Source organism: Symphalangus syndactylus, chromosome 16 (assembly GCF_028878055.3).
Source record: "Symphalangus syndactylus isolate Jambi chromosome 16, NHGRI_mSymSyn1-v2.1_pri, whole genome shotgun sequence".
NCBI lineage: Eukaryota > Metazoa > Chordata > Mammalia > Primates > Hylobatidae > Symphalangus > Symphalangus syndactylus.
The window spans coordinates 41,936,147-41,953,756 of NC_072438.2; the positions used below are offsets into that span (position 1 = coordinate 41,936,147).

The 17,610-nt window shown below is 32.9% G+C and overlaps 1 non-coding gene across 1 annotated transcript; it reads right to left on the reverse strand.

Annotated features, from left to right (window-relative positions):
• Positions 1-3,839: 3,839 nt before the first annotated feature.
• On the reverse strand, positions 3,840-3,943 carry LOC129465094 (small nucleolar RNA U13). The gene has a single exon (XR_008651872.1). It is a non-coding gene; the product is annotated as a small nucleolar RNA U13 (small nucleolar RNA).
• Between the last annotated feature and the right edge of the window lie 13,667 nt (positions 3,944-17,610).

Genomic DNA, 17,610 nt, shown 5'->3' on the forward strand with positions numbered 1-17,610 from the left:
GTGACTCTTCATTTCATTCAGATATAATCACAGCCTTTACAATGGACTACAAAGCACGAAGTCATCTGCCCCCACAGGACCTCTGACTCTCCTGCCCTGTCCTCCCTCCCTCACTTCGTTCCAGCCACACAGGCTTCCACACTGGCCACCAGGTGTTCTCTGGCTTCTGTCTGCCTGAGATGTTCTTTCTCACAACATCTGTTCATGGCTGAATCCCACAACACTGTTGTCAAAGTTTTGCTCAAATGAAACCTCTCTTAACCATTAATACCAAAATCATTTCTAAAAATGTTTTGTACCTTCCCCCCACTCTAAATTTTCCTTACTCCATTCTAATATAGCATTTATGCCTCCGTAACAGACTATAAAATTTAATCATTTATTGTCTTACTCTCTCCCCCATTAGAATTTATGTTTCACAAGGAAACAAAATATTATCTTAGTTTTTAAAAATTGGTTTATATCCAGTTCTTTCTACTGAATGGATAAAAAATCTCAGTTGTAACAGGAAGGCATTGATAGGGAATGTATTAAGAAGTGAAAAAAAAAAAAGAAAAAGAAATAAATGAGAACCACTGAAGTCTCAGACTTGATACTATAAAAATAAGATGAGTTTGTCTCCTGCTGAATGAATGAATGGATAACTAGATTAAGGAGAGCTGGGCATACAGAGTGAATGGCGTCATTGATAAGGTGCTCCCGAACATTTATGGTGACGAAACAATCAACTGATTGTTTGTTTGTTTCACTTTGCCCTGTGTAACCACAAAGATCAAACAGTACATTTGGGTTAAGGTATTTTCTGTGAATATTTTTTAAATGTAAGAGAAGGCACTAAAACCAGCAGAGATATATGCTCCTTCTAAATGACAAATGAGGCCCTTCGGTGCAACCATGACGTTTTTCATATTGTATTTTCAATGTATGTTATACATTAGATTTTTTCTAAAAAATTATCTGAATTACATCACTGTTAACATAGTTGTACGAGGTTTAGTTTCTATTCTGTTGAAAACTAAAAAAATACGTATCTGCATTAAATGAAAATAATTATATATAAAATTCTGAATTAATTTTTGCAACAATATGTAAATAAGCATGCATGACTATGCCTTCTAAGGCACGATAACAGAACCACACAAAACCCTCTGTAAAATATAAGACCATTAAATAGGAGGAGCATATCATCTTTATTTTTCTACATCAACATACAGCATGATGTTAGTACATACCTTTGAGGAATATAGGGGGAAATATATTGAACCAGTATGGCTTTTTTGAGATAAGATAAAACTAACTAGTCTATATGAATTGGTGTATAGAGGAAAGAAAGCAAGACAATGTAAAAAACAAACCTATCCAATAGGTTTTATTAATTGTTGCTTTTGGAATGGTACAATAGCTCAGCTGTTATCTATCAATGGATATACTAACTTGACAATACATGCTATATAAATGTACTGAATTAAAAAATAAAAAATAATAATGTTCCTTATGAAAACACACCAGACAGACTTATCTTGACCTTAAGAGAGCAAAAGTTCTATTTTGATTTTTTGAAATCTTTTTTTTTTTTAATTTTCTGCTTTTATAATTGATTTAATCTTGATTTTATTTGGGGGAAACTGCAGTAAGGTGTACAGATATGCAAAGCTGTACCTACATAGATAAATAAGAGATAAATGGGTAAACATTATATAGTAGTTTAACAATTATAGAGAACACTCATAGTAGTGTTTATATAAAATGCAACCCCTAGTCCATTAAGGCAACTTACTAGTAGAGTTTCAGAAGAAAGTGTTCTAAGTTGGAAACAGGATTGGAATAATTATTTTGCTTCAGGACAATGTCTTAGGCATCGTTTAGTTTAATTTTTAAAAATCCAGCATTCACCATGCCCTGGATGCCCAAAGATGTAAAAATCAAAAATGAAAATAAAATCCTGGGACACAATTTTCAATGTGAGCTCAGAGCTTTTTTTTTTCACATTACAGAAAATAGCATGAGCTATAGTATTATGTGATATTTGGAAGGGTGGAAGAAATATCACGGAAATACCGATTTGCCTCAAATTTGGCAAATGTTTAAAACTGATATCATACACTAAAAATCAGAGTAATCAGATCACCTCATGTAGCTACTTAGTATAGTTTAAAGTATCACTGATTAGATGGTAGATTTATTTATTGAATTTTTGTTAATCTTAGGAAACAAACTTATCTAATGTCTTCTGCATCTTATTTGTATAGTATCAAGTCTGAGACTTCCGTGGTTCTCATTTTTTTCCTTTTCTTTTTTTTCACTTCCTGATACATTCCCTATCATTGCCTTCCTGTTACTACTGAGATTCTTTATCACTATTTGGAGATCTCCCTAGGATATTTCCTTTCAGAGCAGTATAGATTCTGCCGGTCAGTCTTCTCTTTAATTTGCAACCTCTGAGATAGTCACAAAAACTGCTAATTAAAAGCAACTGAAAATAGTCTGACTCACAGATGCAGCTGGGTTGAGCTGAGTGGAAGGGTAGCTTAGATAATCGTTTGTTAACATCTTAATTTACTTTTAATGAAGAAGGTAAAATCTTATATTTAATTTACATTTGTTTTTCCCTTTAATTATGTTATACCAAATTTTCACTTTTTTAGAACTAAACTTTGTAGAGTTATATAAAAAGTTTATGCGTTGTTTAATGTTACTGCATTCTCCATTCCTACAATAATGAATTACTTTAATAAATACAGCTTCAGAATCTTCAAGGATCCAAATTATTGTCTATTATAAAAGCAGTAATAATTGTAAGTGCTGTAAAAATGTTAGAGAAAAATAACTTCAAAGAGTATGGTTATTAATTTATTACATAATTGTCCCTCAAATAGAATATGAGAATGTTATAATTGAAACAAAAAAGTTTTTATCCTCTATGCTTTCCTTTCCATGGTAATTTTACATGCATAAGATTTTAACTCTAACTACCAATCAGGCAATTGTAAGTAACTGTTAAATTTGTACTGTGGACTAAAATATACATAACAAAATTACAAGAAGACTATCACACTGGCTAGATATACATTTTAAAAATATGAACAATTTTAGGTTACATATGATGCTTTCATCTTGAATATTACATGAATTCATACGGTACTTTTATAAGACATATTTGTGGAATTGATCTCATCTTATAATACTTATTTACATATTATTTTAGCTTTCAAACTTGTACAAATAGCTATTTCAAGTATCTATGGCTTATTTTATAAAGAGAGCATAATAAATTGGATTGAAAAAAAAATCTTGTAAGTTTATTCAGTTTCACCTTGGAAGTCCATACTGGGAATGTTTCTGATGAAAATGATATTGAGAATGCTCAGTGGTTACCCAAATAGATCAAACTATAAGGTCATATTTACCTTCATGAATTCACCATTATCATGAGTTTGGTCCTTATGGCTTAGGATCTTGATCTCTTCCGTATCGCAGAGTGGATTGAAAATAAAGAAGCTAATTCATATTGACAAAAGGCAAAATGCATCAACGTAAAACCCAGAATATCAACATATTAACTTAAAATCAATTTATTTTAAAAGTAAATAAAGAGCTGAATTGTCTATGAAACTGTCAGACACATCTTTGCCCTGAATAAGTGGCATGCTAAAACACAATTACCAAAATGCTTTTTATTAAGTAAAGTATTAGCAAAGGGAGTAATAGATATTGTTAAAGGGGTGGCCTCTGTGATACTTATATGTCATAATTTAGATAGTTTAATTTTGTATCATTGTCACATTGAAGAAGCATATTTCAATGAAAAACGAACATCAAAAACTTTCTTTTTCTTTTATGGTTAGACCGGTAATGTGCCGACATCGTAACCAGGTTTGAGAGTAGCACATCTCACACATGTGCATGAACACCCAATCATTATGCTCATGAACTACAAAAAGATCAATCAAAAACATTTTTAAAAATTAAAATGGTTTCTTGCTTTAAGACTGTTATGCTAGGGGAAGATACAGCTTATAGCAATATTTCTGCAAACCTTTAAAAAGGCTCTGCTCATGCCTTCAGGCTTTAGAGTCTAAAAAATTAGAAGATCAAGAAGTTTATGTCCTCCCCAGGGCAAAGAGTTCTGGGGTATAGAGTTCCCTGAGAAATAGTTTTAGTTCTGCTACCACTGCATTTTATTATTAATGTGATGGTATTGATGTTGCCACTACTGCTGCTGCTGACGATGATGATGATGAAAATGATGCTGATGATGTTGATAATAACGCTGAAAACCATCCACCTTGGCTCTTGTTATTTCTCTATCTGCCTCCTTTACTATTTTTTTATGTATGTGTGTTGTTTTTACTCTGTATATTTTCTTCCTATTCTTAAAATATATTTGTGTTGTTATCTCTCTACCTACTTTCCCTGTAATCATATATGTGAATACACACAGACACACACACACACACACACAAACATACAACACATACACACACCTATGACTGAAGAGACTTAAGATTTTTTTTCCATTTTCAGAAAACTCGGGGCCTGAAGGTTTAAAATATTGCCATATTTCCACCATTGAACAGAAGCACTTCCAGAATTCAAATCTTGACTATCTTTCTGTAAATGCGTGATTCTTAACTACTATAATATCATGCCTCTTCAAAGTCCAAGAATAGCTTTATTTCATTAATATTTATCTACTATTTTTACCAACTCAACTTTCCGACCTTGCAGTCCATTAACTTGAATAGATTAGATTATCCAAACCCTCACTCTGGTATCACTGTTTTTGAACTCTGAGTATTTCTGAGTGTAAGTAGGCAAGCATCCTGCTGATTTAGCATCAATACTTCATTATTGATATCCCTACTCTGAATTCATATTTTACCCATATGTTGTTGTCTTCTCTGTACCAGTTTTTTCAGACAAGTCGAGGACACTTGTTCCAAAACCGTATTTAAAGTGGCCATGTCCCAGCTACTTATGTCTAGATCTTCCTCAAAACTCGTACTTATATGCCTTTATCAGTAAGGATTGTCAGGAGAGAGAAACCACAGAGTGCATGGAATGATTTGGACAGAATCTATATGATTATTATCGTATAATATGTATATGTCTCCATCTATGAGTATATACGTATACACACATATCTGTGTGCATATATGTCATATATTATATATATATATAAATGAACTATAATGGGGAATAAAAGTAACATGGTAATGAGGGAATGGTAGTAAGAAGTAAAGAGAACTTTTCAAAATAAAAGAATAGAGGGTATAAGGAGCAGCCATGCTTCTAGGGGTAATGTAGGGTACTTATGAAAGAGCTTCTCTCCCTACCCTTGAGGGCTGAGTTTCAGACCTTGTTGGAGAGAGAATCATTGCTGCTTACTGGATGGTGGAGGATTTGATGAGGTTCCATGTCCGGGAACTTTTTGTCTTGTTAAAAATTTACTGCCCAGAACTTCCTAGAAATCTGCTTAGAGTGATGGGGAATCAAATGACTTGTATTTTATTATTATTATTTGTTTACTTCTTTATTACCACCCATATAACTTGACACAAATTAATCTTGAGTTCTATTCCTAGCTATAATTAGTAACTCATGTCATATATCATCACTCGTTGACAACTATACAAATTTAACAAATTATAAAAACAACGATTGAATTAAAAAGAACTGATTGGAAGCATTAGAAAGCACTGAAGTACCAGAACTTGAGGAAGAGGACTATAAACACATGTATCAAATTTGCATTCAAAGCAGCCTTTCCCCCTGAGACTATTTGCTGATTTTATCTTCAGGTTGTAGAGGCTGAGGAGTGAGTGTAGCCTGGAGTTTGTGTTGTTTTCACTGAGCTGGGGAAACAGACATTAGAGTTCATGGATAGCACAGCATCCAGGAATGAAGAGGCCGGAATGGCAGAGAAATGGAATCCTGGAAGTTGAACTAGGCCTTTTGTATATAGCTCTCCTATGAGAAATTTATCAATTCCTAAATTGTACCTTTCCAGAGCAAAAGGTTAAAACAACAAAGCAAAAATCTGCTCAATGGATGAAAATCATACTGAAGTTTTGGCAGTCTCAGAGTGCTAGGATGGAAATCAGTATAAGTGAAAGCCTAAGGAGCTCAGACCCCCCAAGCCACCCAAGTTTATAGCTGATATTCCTAAAGGAGTATGCCCTAAGAGAAAGGACAAATAAGAAATAGAAGAACCTTCACAAAACTTAGAGTAAAGCTTCAAGTATTTGTAGTCTCTGTTGGAGTAAGGTGTTTTGTGTATATGCTATCTGTGTGTAGGAACCAAAGTCTTCTCTGAAGGATGATAATATGATCCAGAGATCATACAACTTTTCACATAAAGTATTCAACATTTTACCAAGCACATCAGCAAACAGGACTAAATGAAGAAGAATTTTAAAAGACACAGAAATACTCAAATATAAATCAGATATAAATAACTATGATTAAATTATAAGAAAATGGTCTCTGTTAAGCCTCTACAACCTGGAATATATATATATAATATAATACTAACAAATAGAAGCTCTAGAACTGTAAAATTAGCAAGCCACTTGAATTACATTAATAATTCACTAAATGCAAGGGAAAATGATGACCTTTCCAAGAACTATATTGGAATAATATACCATATGGAAAAAAATATTACTTCTGATTCACATCATGTACAAAATCAATTCTAGATGGATCATAAACTGAAACAAAAATATAAAAGGTGAAACAATAAATTTTCTGCAGTTTTGCATAGAGATGACATTTGGATAGGTTAATATTTCCTCAACAGAACATAATTATTTGCCATGAGGAAAAGGACTTACAAATTAGACTTTATTAAAATTTTAAAAAATCTGTTCATCAAAAGACAATTTCCAAAGAATAAGTGGAAATCTAAAGACTAGGACAAGATATTTGCAGTACAAATAACCAAAAGAAGACATGTAAACATAAAGAATAACTATAAATCAATAATGAAAATATAGACTATCAAAGATAAAAAGGAATAAACAAATTGCACAGTCACTTTTTAGCTGTTATCTAAAATTAACCTTCGGAATATATGCTCAACGTATTTACTCAACACAAATAAAGTCACAATGAAATATTGTTATAACAATATTTGAATAGCTAAAATTAAATAAAAATGAAATACCAAGTGTTAGTAGGAATATACAGTAACAGAAACTCTCATATACTTCTGGTGAACGCATACATTTTTACAACCACTGTGAAATTCTTTAGTAGTATCCACCAACATATGTAAACTTATGACTCATCAATTGAATTCCTAGATATACACCCAGAAAAAATCTTTATATGTCACCAAAGATAAGAATATTTAAAGAAGCAATATTCATGGCACCTAAAGTATAAATGATCAAAATTACCACAACACTAAAATGACAAAGTGGGATGGATACATAAATTCTAATTATTCTCACAATTGAATAGTATACAGCAATAAGAAATAACAACCTGTGACTATGTACAGCACAGATAAATCTCATAGATCTTGATTTGTTAAAAAATTTACAAATAGAATATTGCGCACTGAAGACATTCAAAAACAAGCAGAGTCTATCATGGTGGTAGATGCCAGAATACTGATTACATTTCCGAGAGGCCTAGTGACTGAGTAGAGGCATAAGGGAAGATTCCGGAGGCGTTATGTCTTACATCTTGATATAGTTAATACTTCCACAATATTCTTTTTAAAAGTACAAGTAGCATTTGATGCTTACTATTTATTCATTTTAATAAACAGATGTTATATTTCAATTGAAAAGATAAGTATAAAATTCCTTTGTGCATATATGTGTATACAAATGTATAAAATTCCTTTACATATGCATATACATATATATATAGAGAGAGAGAGACAGAGAGAGAGGATCTTGTTCTGTCACCCAGGCTGGAGTGCACTGGCACAATCACTGTTCACTGCAGACTTGACTTCCCTGGCTCAAGCAATCCTCCCAGCTCAGTCTCTCTATAGCTGAAATTGTAAGTGTTCATTATCACACCCAGATTACTTTTTTTGTATTTTTTGTAGAGATGGGTTTTTGCCTTATCTCATTTCTTAAGATTGATATTAAATATTAGGATGAGTATACAGATTTCCGTGTTTTGCAATGCATTTGAAAGTTAAACTCTTTGAGTATTTGGGAGTATATTTATGGTGGAATGCAAATCAGTGTGTTCCCAAGGTGACTTGTTTTTTCTTCGCATATTTACGATGTTATCTTATTTCATTTATCAAATTTTATGTGTCTGAAACAAAATCATGTCTATGGAAAAATTTTAAGAATACCAATATGGATGTTTAATTCCCCTATGATCCATCATTAAAAGTTAAAATGAAATAAAACAGAAATGAATAATGTAGAGAAATTTTTCTTTGTGCTTTCACATTCAGTATTTTATGTTGATAGGAAATTTTTTTTTAATAATTAAGATTTTTCTATTAATCTCTGATTAAAAATTTATACGCTATGCTAAAGTAATGATGGAATTTGAAAATCACTGATTTCAAAGGACAAGGTACAGCTGAACTTTGAGAGGAAATGGAAGATAATGTGTCACATTGAAAACAAAATAAAATTTATTTATGTATTTTGAGATGAAGTCTCCCTCTGTTGGCCAGGCTGGAGTGGTGCAATCAGAGCTCACTGTAACCTTCTCCTCTCCAGGTCAAGTAATCCTCCCACCTCAGCCTCCAGTGTAGCTGGGACTACAGGCATGCACCAACATGCCTGGCTAATTTGTCTATGTGTATATATATATTTGTATTTTTTGTAGAGACACGTTTTCACCAGGTGGCCCAGGCTAATCTCAAACTCCTGGGCTCAAGCGGTCTACTTGCACTGGCCTCCCAACGCGTTGGCATTGCAGGCATGAGCCACCGTGCCCAGTAAAAATATATTAACATTTTCTATTTTCTCCTCTTGACCTTGTCTTAAAAAGTAAATAAAGAGCTAATAGTCTGTATTGATAGTTATGTACAGACCCATATGCTTTATTATCTGGGCTTGGACTTTATTTCTTTTTTGTTGTTATTTAGCAAATGGTAAATAAAAGGTGTACACAATGTACCTGCCCCTTAGATTGATAGAAAAGTTTGAGATGGCTCCTCTCCTAGTTAGAAGATCACATTATTTACTTAATAGTTGCTTGACAGGTACAATTGGCAGGGACAGGCTTTCCCAAAAATTGTTTGGAGTATAATCTAACATACAGTAGTAGAGTCAGTTGAGGTTTCAAATTGATGTATTATAATATGTAAGCACATTTTTTGCTGGTGTTATCATTTATCATCAATCAACTAAATTTATAAAATGTTAATTTTTTACCAAAATGTAAAGATCAAGCATTCAAAAAGAAATGAAAATAATTTGGATTGTTCTGTTGATGTTGACTGGTAGTTTAGTATTTTATAATTATACTTTAAACTTCGTGCTTCTTTTTATCAAGAATAAAATCACATTCAATCTTCTAGTTACCTCCAGGTTGGGCCCATGCTTTTCAGGGATTGCTAATGTTTGCAACTAATGCTGGCTCTTTTTTTTTTTTTTTTTTTTTTTTGAGATGGAGTTTCGCTCTTGTCGCCCAGGCTGGAGTGCAGTGGCGCGATCTTGGCCCACTGCAACCTCCGCCCCCTGAGTTCAAGCGATTCTCCTGCCTCAGCCTCCCGAGTAGCTGGGATTACAGGCACCTGCCACCTCACCCGGCTCATTTTTGTAGTTTTTATTAGAGATGGGCTTTCACCATCTTGGCCAGGCTGATCTTGAACTCCTGACCTCAGGTGATCCACCCTCCTCGGCCTCCCAACGTGCTGGGATTACAGGCGTGAGCCACCACACCTGGCCAGCTAATTCTTCTTGAGTGCTTACTGTGTGCTGGGGATTTTGCATTATTTTTATTTGTTTTTCTAAAATCAACATATTGAAGTTTAGTCATTCTAAAATTTAATTAATGAAAACAATTGTTGCAATGGTGTTTTCCTTTTTCTAATTAGAGATAAACATGCCATAGGTTTCTAACACTAGTTTTCCAATTGCCTTATAATTGTAATTCAAGATACTGATTTTAAAACATATATATCACATGGATTTCTTAGTAACTAAAAGAAATGATTACAATGTCATTATGAATTATTTGCTAGTTCAAGTTGGAAGGCATTTGAAAATGTCAATTATTAGCTCATCAATAATTACTTTTGCTTACTTTTTTCATCCTTTAGGTATCTCTCAATATGTCTACTGTGTAAAAATTAAAATCAATGTAAAACCATTACTATTAAAATGACTATCTTCCTCAAATTAATATGATAATTCAATGAAATTTAAAAACCTTCAAATGGTATATCTGATAGCATTTGGTGAGCTGATCATACACAATGAAGAATGTCATCATAGAAATATATAAAAATATGCAAAAATATCAAATACATAGGAAATACTTTTATATTGTGCAACATAGCAAACTTTAAAGCTATAAAAAATCATAAATTATGCTACTGAGGCAGGTAAGAGAATATGATTATGAGTAGAATAAAGACAGTTATTTCATATTTTATAAGTTTATGTGTCGGTTTTCCTTTTTTATAACAGGAGAATGTATTTGCATGTTGTTTGTACAATTTGAAATTTAAAAGAAATAGGGCTATTTGCTAACATTTCTGAGAGCCTGCTCTATGGCAGGAATTATTTTTGGTGTTTGCAAAGGTCTTGACTCATTGAATTCTCACAACAATCTTATTGCCTCTATGCTTCAGAAGGGAAAATCAATGCTAGAAAAATGAACTGCCCAAAGTTGCACAGCATGGAAGTGTCAGAACTGAGACTTGAATCAGGCTGGCTGGCTACGTTTGCTACACTGTTAATCATTACATAACACTGTTTCTCTACATAGAGTTTACTTGAGCTGAGAAGGCATAATACCCAGGATATATTATGAACATAATTAAACCAAGTTATAGAAAAAGATTTATAAATATGTTAAAGTTTCCAAAAATAGGGTACACACACCCCTACACACACTACATATATGGAGACAATTTCCAAAGAATCTAGAATAATTTAAAATAAACTAATATATAATAAACTGCTAATAGAAACCCAGACTGATGGGACTAGGTTCTCTCCTCATGTTACTACAAAGCAGGCTATGTTGCCATCTTGAGGTATCAGCTAGGCTGAGTTCTCATCTGGAGGGCTGGGGGAAGAATCTCATTGGAAACTCTTTCAGATTGTTGGGAGAGTTCATTTCTTTACAGCTGTAGGACAAAGGACTTCATTTTCTTGTTGACAGCTGCAACCCTCGGCTCCTAGATTGCACTTGCCCTCATTTCCATGTGTTCCATTCTGCCAGCAATGGAGAACTTCTCATGGTTCAAATCTCACTCATACTTTGAATATATCTTACTTCACTTTCTCTGTTTGCTAAATCTATATTTAGAGGGCTCACATGATTGCAACTGGATCACCCAGTACTCTCCCTGTGTTAAGGTCAGCTGATATGGGATCTTAATTTATCTTTGAAATCCATTCCCGGCAGGAAAGTTAGCACACAAAGGTTACCAGAGCTTCAGCTGATCTTAGAGGGAACATCAACACTAGTCATTCCACTAACAATAGCATCAGTGACTGCTTTCCTAACATAAATCACTTTTTTTGTCCAAACTTCTCATTTGCTTTTGAGTGGTTAACTACCATTAGTGCAAAATTTGGCGGCTCCCTTATAAGTTAGCATATATCACCTAACTAAATCAGACAGTGGAAACTTGATCTTGGCATTCAAAGCATAGTATGACCTCCCAAGCTATATTGCCAGAATATATTCATTTCTCATACATGTACAAATTACATATCCCAGTCAGTTAACTTGGACCTGTGGCTATTTGCTGCCTCCAAGTATTAATCAAGCAATGTCATCTTCCTTGAATGCACTTTCTCCCACATGGAAATATTTATTTTCTACAGTCCAGTTGTAAGTGCCATCTCTCTTCAGTGACATCATCTTTTTTGCTTTCATTTGATAGTAATAATTTTATCATTGCTTTGTTTTGCCTTTTGTGATAACACTGATATTTCATAGATTAGGTTTTGTTTATTTCTCTTTCTCCCACCTTGATCTCACTTTTTCATGGCACTTGGATGTTTCTCCAATAACTCCCAGAAAAGTATTTGAGGGAATGCAATAGAGGTATAATAAATGAATGTTTAATGAATATATAAATGATTTAATTGAATTCTGAAATATAATAAAGTTTTTGCTTTACAGGTGGAAAGATTAGATTTAAAATAAAGGTTATTTTAATAAATCATTATTTCACTCATATTTATTATTAAAGAATAGTTTAATATGCATTGGACATGTTATTAAAGAAGAGTTAAATGTATTTCAGACATACTATTATGGGATAATTTAACATGCACCAGGTGTAACATCCCTAAATAATGTTAAGAAAACCAATTCTTACCAAGTGAAACTTACTAGTTTCAACACATTCTAGTTTAATCTACTTTTAGTCATTTATTTTTAATAGCAGAATCTAGTATAAAATTAACAAATTTAAATGGGTTTTCATCTTACATTAGAGTTGCCATACTTAGCAAATAAAAATATAGGAAAACCAGTTAAATTTGAAATTTAGATACACAGTGAATAATATTTTACTATAGGTATCTCCGTTATACATACTTATAGGTAAAAACTTCATTGTTTATTTTAAATTCCAGTTTAGCTAATGTTCTGTATTTTATCTGGCAATCCAATACTTAGAGCACAGTTTTATCTTGAGATTTTAAGAAATCTGCTCTTTTTTTGTTTTTGTTTACTTTTTTAAGATTTGCAAAACAAAAGTTTAAGTATTTAGGGTAATAATGTGTTTTTAATAGTTATGGCATTCTGCATATAATTAAGCCAGTTGCTTTTTAAATTGTAAATATTCCCAGAGGCAAAAATATAGAAGTTCACATAGTTTTGCGGTCATTTTTAAATACTGATGATACATATTTATGTGCATGGAATCTGCAGAAAGTTGAAAGACACTATGAGGTATTCCAAAACTTTAAAAACAAATAGTACATACTGCTAAGCACACATTATCTAGCAAACACTAAAATTCACTTGTGTACTATGCTGTTCCAGCAATAGTATCATATAAGCCTAGCATTTCCCAAACAGATTGAAGACACTGTAGCTCCACGCTTGCCTTTCCTGTGAATGGAAATGGAGACTGAGGAGGGCAAGTTCACATCAGCCAGCTGAACTCAGGAAATGCAGAACTTAATCGTGGTGTGGCAGATATTAGCATTCTGACATTCAGACATGACCTTTCAGGGCTTAAAGTGACTCATTTTTCAAAAACATAAAATAGGAACAACTTCAAATGGATTCTTTTAAGGCTTGCATGAGAATACGTATGTGAAAATTTCATTAAAATGCACCTTATTATGAATGTTATTTTAACGCACTAGTGGTTCATTTGCTATTTAGTTGAAATATAACCTCTAATAATTGATTTTAAAATGTTTTTCATGCATATTAGTACCGGGTATTTAATTTTAACTGTTTTCAAGTAATATTTTGGAAAAATACAGTATTTATTACTAATTCAGATGTAAACATCTTATAGAAATTATTACTCTACTACTGACCAAGAGTTTATTAATAGAAATATACTAGCTTAAGGTAAACGAATAAGCAGAAAATTTGTATTGTATCATAACCAGTTGCATATCCACTGTGTATATTGGTTTTTAAATTAATAGACTCTTTTTTCAAAGTGATGTAATATTTACATACAAATTGAACAGAAAATACAAAGAGTTCCAATATACTCCAGACCCCTGCTCCTTTAAACTCCTTTTATAACAACACCTTCCATTAGTGTGATATATTAGTTATAATTGATGAACCAATATTAATACATTATTATTAATGAAAGTCCACATTTTATATTACGGTTTACTTTTTGTGTTATACCTTTGTATGAGTTTTGTCAATTGTAGTGTCATAGATCCACCATTACTGGATAATGCAGAATAGTTTTGCTGCCCAAAACAACTTCTGGCTCTTCCTATTCACTTTTCTCTCCCTGCCCTTTATTTTTACATCTCTATAGTTTGCCCTTTTCCAGAATGTAATATTGTTGGAATCACGCAGTTTGCAGCCCTTTCAAACTGGTGTCTTTCACTGAGCAATATGCATTTAATGCTCCTTCATGTATTTCCATGGTTTGACAGCTCATTCCTTTTATTGCTGAAAATATTGCATTGTACTGATGTTCCATAGTTTGTTTATCTATTCACCCATTCAAAGACATCTTGGTTGATTCCAAGTTGTGTCATATATGAATAAAACTACTATAGACACTTATGTGCAGGTTCTTGTGTTTGAAGGTGAGTGGTACATTCAAATCTTTTGTCCACTTATTAATTGCATTGTCTGTTTTCTTTTTGTTGTTTTTAAAGGTCTTTTGTATTTTTTTGATAAACGTCCTTTATCAAATGTGTACTTGTAAATATTTTCTCTCACTTTGTGGCTTGTCATTTTATTCTCTGAACAGTGTCTTGCAGGGCATACATTTTTATTCTAATTTAATGTGTCAATTATGTTGGGTCTTTGCATTTCCATATAAACTTTAGAATCAGTTTTTCAAAATTCACCAAGTAACTTGTGTTTGCATTGAATCTATGGATCAAATGGTGAAGAACTGAGATGTTAACACTACTGAATTTTTCTATTTCTGAATATTTGGTATCTTTCTATTATTTAGAAAATATTTCTTTGATTTATTTCATTAGAGCTTTACAGTTTTCATCAAAAAGAACTTAAACATATTTGGTTAGATTTAAATTTAAGTTGTTTATTTTTCATGCTAATATAAATGGTGTTCTGTTTTAATAATATTTCCATTGTTCATTGATGATATATAGTAAATCAACTGACTTTTGTATGTCAAAATTGTATTCTGCAACTTTGCTATAACTGCATATTAGTACTAGGAGGTTTTTTACCAATTGTTTCGGACTTTATAGACAATCATGTCATCTGTCAGCAGTTTTATTTCTTGCTTCCCAATCTTTACCTTTTATTTTCATGACTTGTCTTGTTGCATTAGCTAGAAATGATGAGTGGGCATCCTTGCCTCATTTCCTATATTAAAGGGAAAACACCCAGTTTCTCACCATTAGGTATGGTGTTACTATAGGTTTCTTGTGGATATTCTTTATGAAGTTGAGTAAGTTTCTCTCTATTCCAAGTTTGCTGAGAGGTTTTGTTTTTAATCATATATGGGTATTGGATTTTCTCAAATGTCTTCTCGGCATCTATTTGATATACTCATATAATTTTTCCTCTTTAGCCTGTTGATGTTATGGATTAAATTGGTGTTCAAATGCTGAAACAGCCTTGCATACCTGGAATTATGTATATTTGTCTTTAAATTTTTATTAATTGAATTTTGTGAACTACTTTAATAATTGATATATAAAAACTTAAATGTTTATATGGATTGTTCATTATACAATCTGGACTCCCTGCCCCAGATGGTTCCAGTTGAATTTAATAACACCTTTATTTAGCAAAAAAAAAATTCATTGAGTATTTAAAATATGAAGTATGGTAGTAGTTACTAGTAATGCGTTGGTAAGTAAGAAATAGTACTGAAAATTTTCCTGGAGTTTTTATGATGTGTAGGAGACAGAAGATGAACTAAAATTTCTACAATGCTATGAAAGTATTTTGAATAGTACATAGGTATCTTCAGAGACAAATGAGGCTCCCAGAGATTGAGCTTAAATTGAGCCTTGAGGCACGTTTCTGAGGTAAATGATATGCTATAAGGAAGAAATAAGATACAAAGATTTAAATGTGATAGCACATCCCCATTTAGTAAGAACACACCTTAACGTGTGAAAGCAGTTAAAAAACATTAAAATGAAAAGAGGTGAGAATATACTGATGGTTGAATCATGGAACAGGTCTTAAAGACAGATTTGTCTCTCTAGTTTATGAATTAGAAAATTTTTTGAAAACTAAAAAAAAAGCCACTAAGGGTTAAGGTGGTAAACACCATGTTCATACATGTAACTAAGAAATATTAACTTAGAAATAGAAATATCCTCCAATCCAATGATCCCATTACTGGCTATATACCCCAAATAAAACAAATTGTTCTCAGCACCACTCACAATAGCAAAGACATGGAACCAACCTAGGTGGCCATCAATGGTGGATTAAATAAAGAAAACGTGGTTACATACATACCACAGAATACTACACAACCATAAAAAAGAGTAAAGTCATGTCCTTTGCAGCAACACAGATGCAGCTAAAGGCCATTATCCTAAACAAATTAATGCATGAATAGAAAACCAAATACCACACATTCTCACTTATATAAATGTTGGGTACTCATGGACATAAAGATGGCAACAATGGCAGTTAGGGGCTACTAGAGGTTGGAGAGACGGAGGAAGGCGAGAAGGGTGAAAAAATTAACTATTGGGTACTATGCTCAGTATTTGGGTGATGGTATCATTCGTACCCCAAACTTTAGCATCACGCAATATACCCAAGGAAAAAAACTGCATGTGTACCTACTGAATCTAAAATAAAAGTTGAAAAAATTATATATATTACCTTAGAGAAAATTTACAAGATCGATTTTGATTCTTCACCCTAGATGAATCGACACTGCTCCAAGGTACATATATGGCTTCATTAAAATCAATGGTAGATTAAATTTGGCCTCTATCTCTGTACTAGGCACTGGAAAAAATTCAAAGTACTAATATAAATGACAATTATCTTTGAAAAGTTCATAATCCTGTTAAAATTAGTGAATAAATATAAACAAGGACTTTATAAATACAGAGCCTGAGTATGTAGAAAATAAGATAATCCAAGGTTGGCCAAAAACACTACAGTGTGTTGGGAGATAGCAGGAGACAAAGAATAGAATACAAGAAATAAAAAAAAGGAGGAAAACCCAGAGAGTAATATTGGCCAAACCTGAAAAACTAAATGTTTAAGATGGTGGCCTGAGGAATTCTATGTTCATTTATTTACCTATCTGTTCAATCAATCTCTAATTCAGTTAACATTTATTTCACAAGTATCATGAAGACAGCTACTTAGCTAGGTGTTAGAAATTTAAAGATTCATAAGTACATACTTCTAAAATAAAGGTTCAGAGACAAAGCCGCCAATCATTAATCAGAAAAAATATTAACACACAATGATACTAATATAACAGGATAAATAAAGCACCGAACAGCTCCAAAGAAGAACTTGGGAAAGTTGATATACTTTGTCAAGAATATCAATGGCAACTGGGCGCGGTGACTCACACCTGTAATTCCAGCAGTTTGGGAGGCCATGGCGGATGAATCAGGAGGTCAGGAGATCAAGACCAGCCTGGCCAATATGGTGAAACCCCATTTCTACTAAAAACACAAAAAATTAGCTGGGTGTGGTGGCAGACACCTGTAGTCCCAGCTACTTGGGAGGCTGAGGCAGGAGGATCACTTGAACCTGGGAGGTGGACCTTGCAGTGAGCTGAGATCGCACCACTGCACTCCAGTG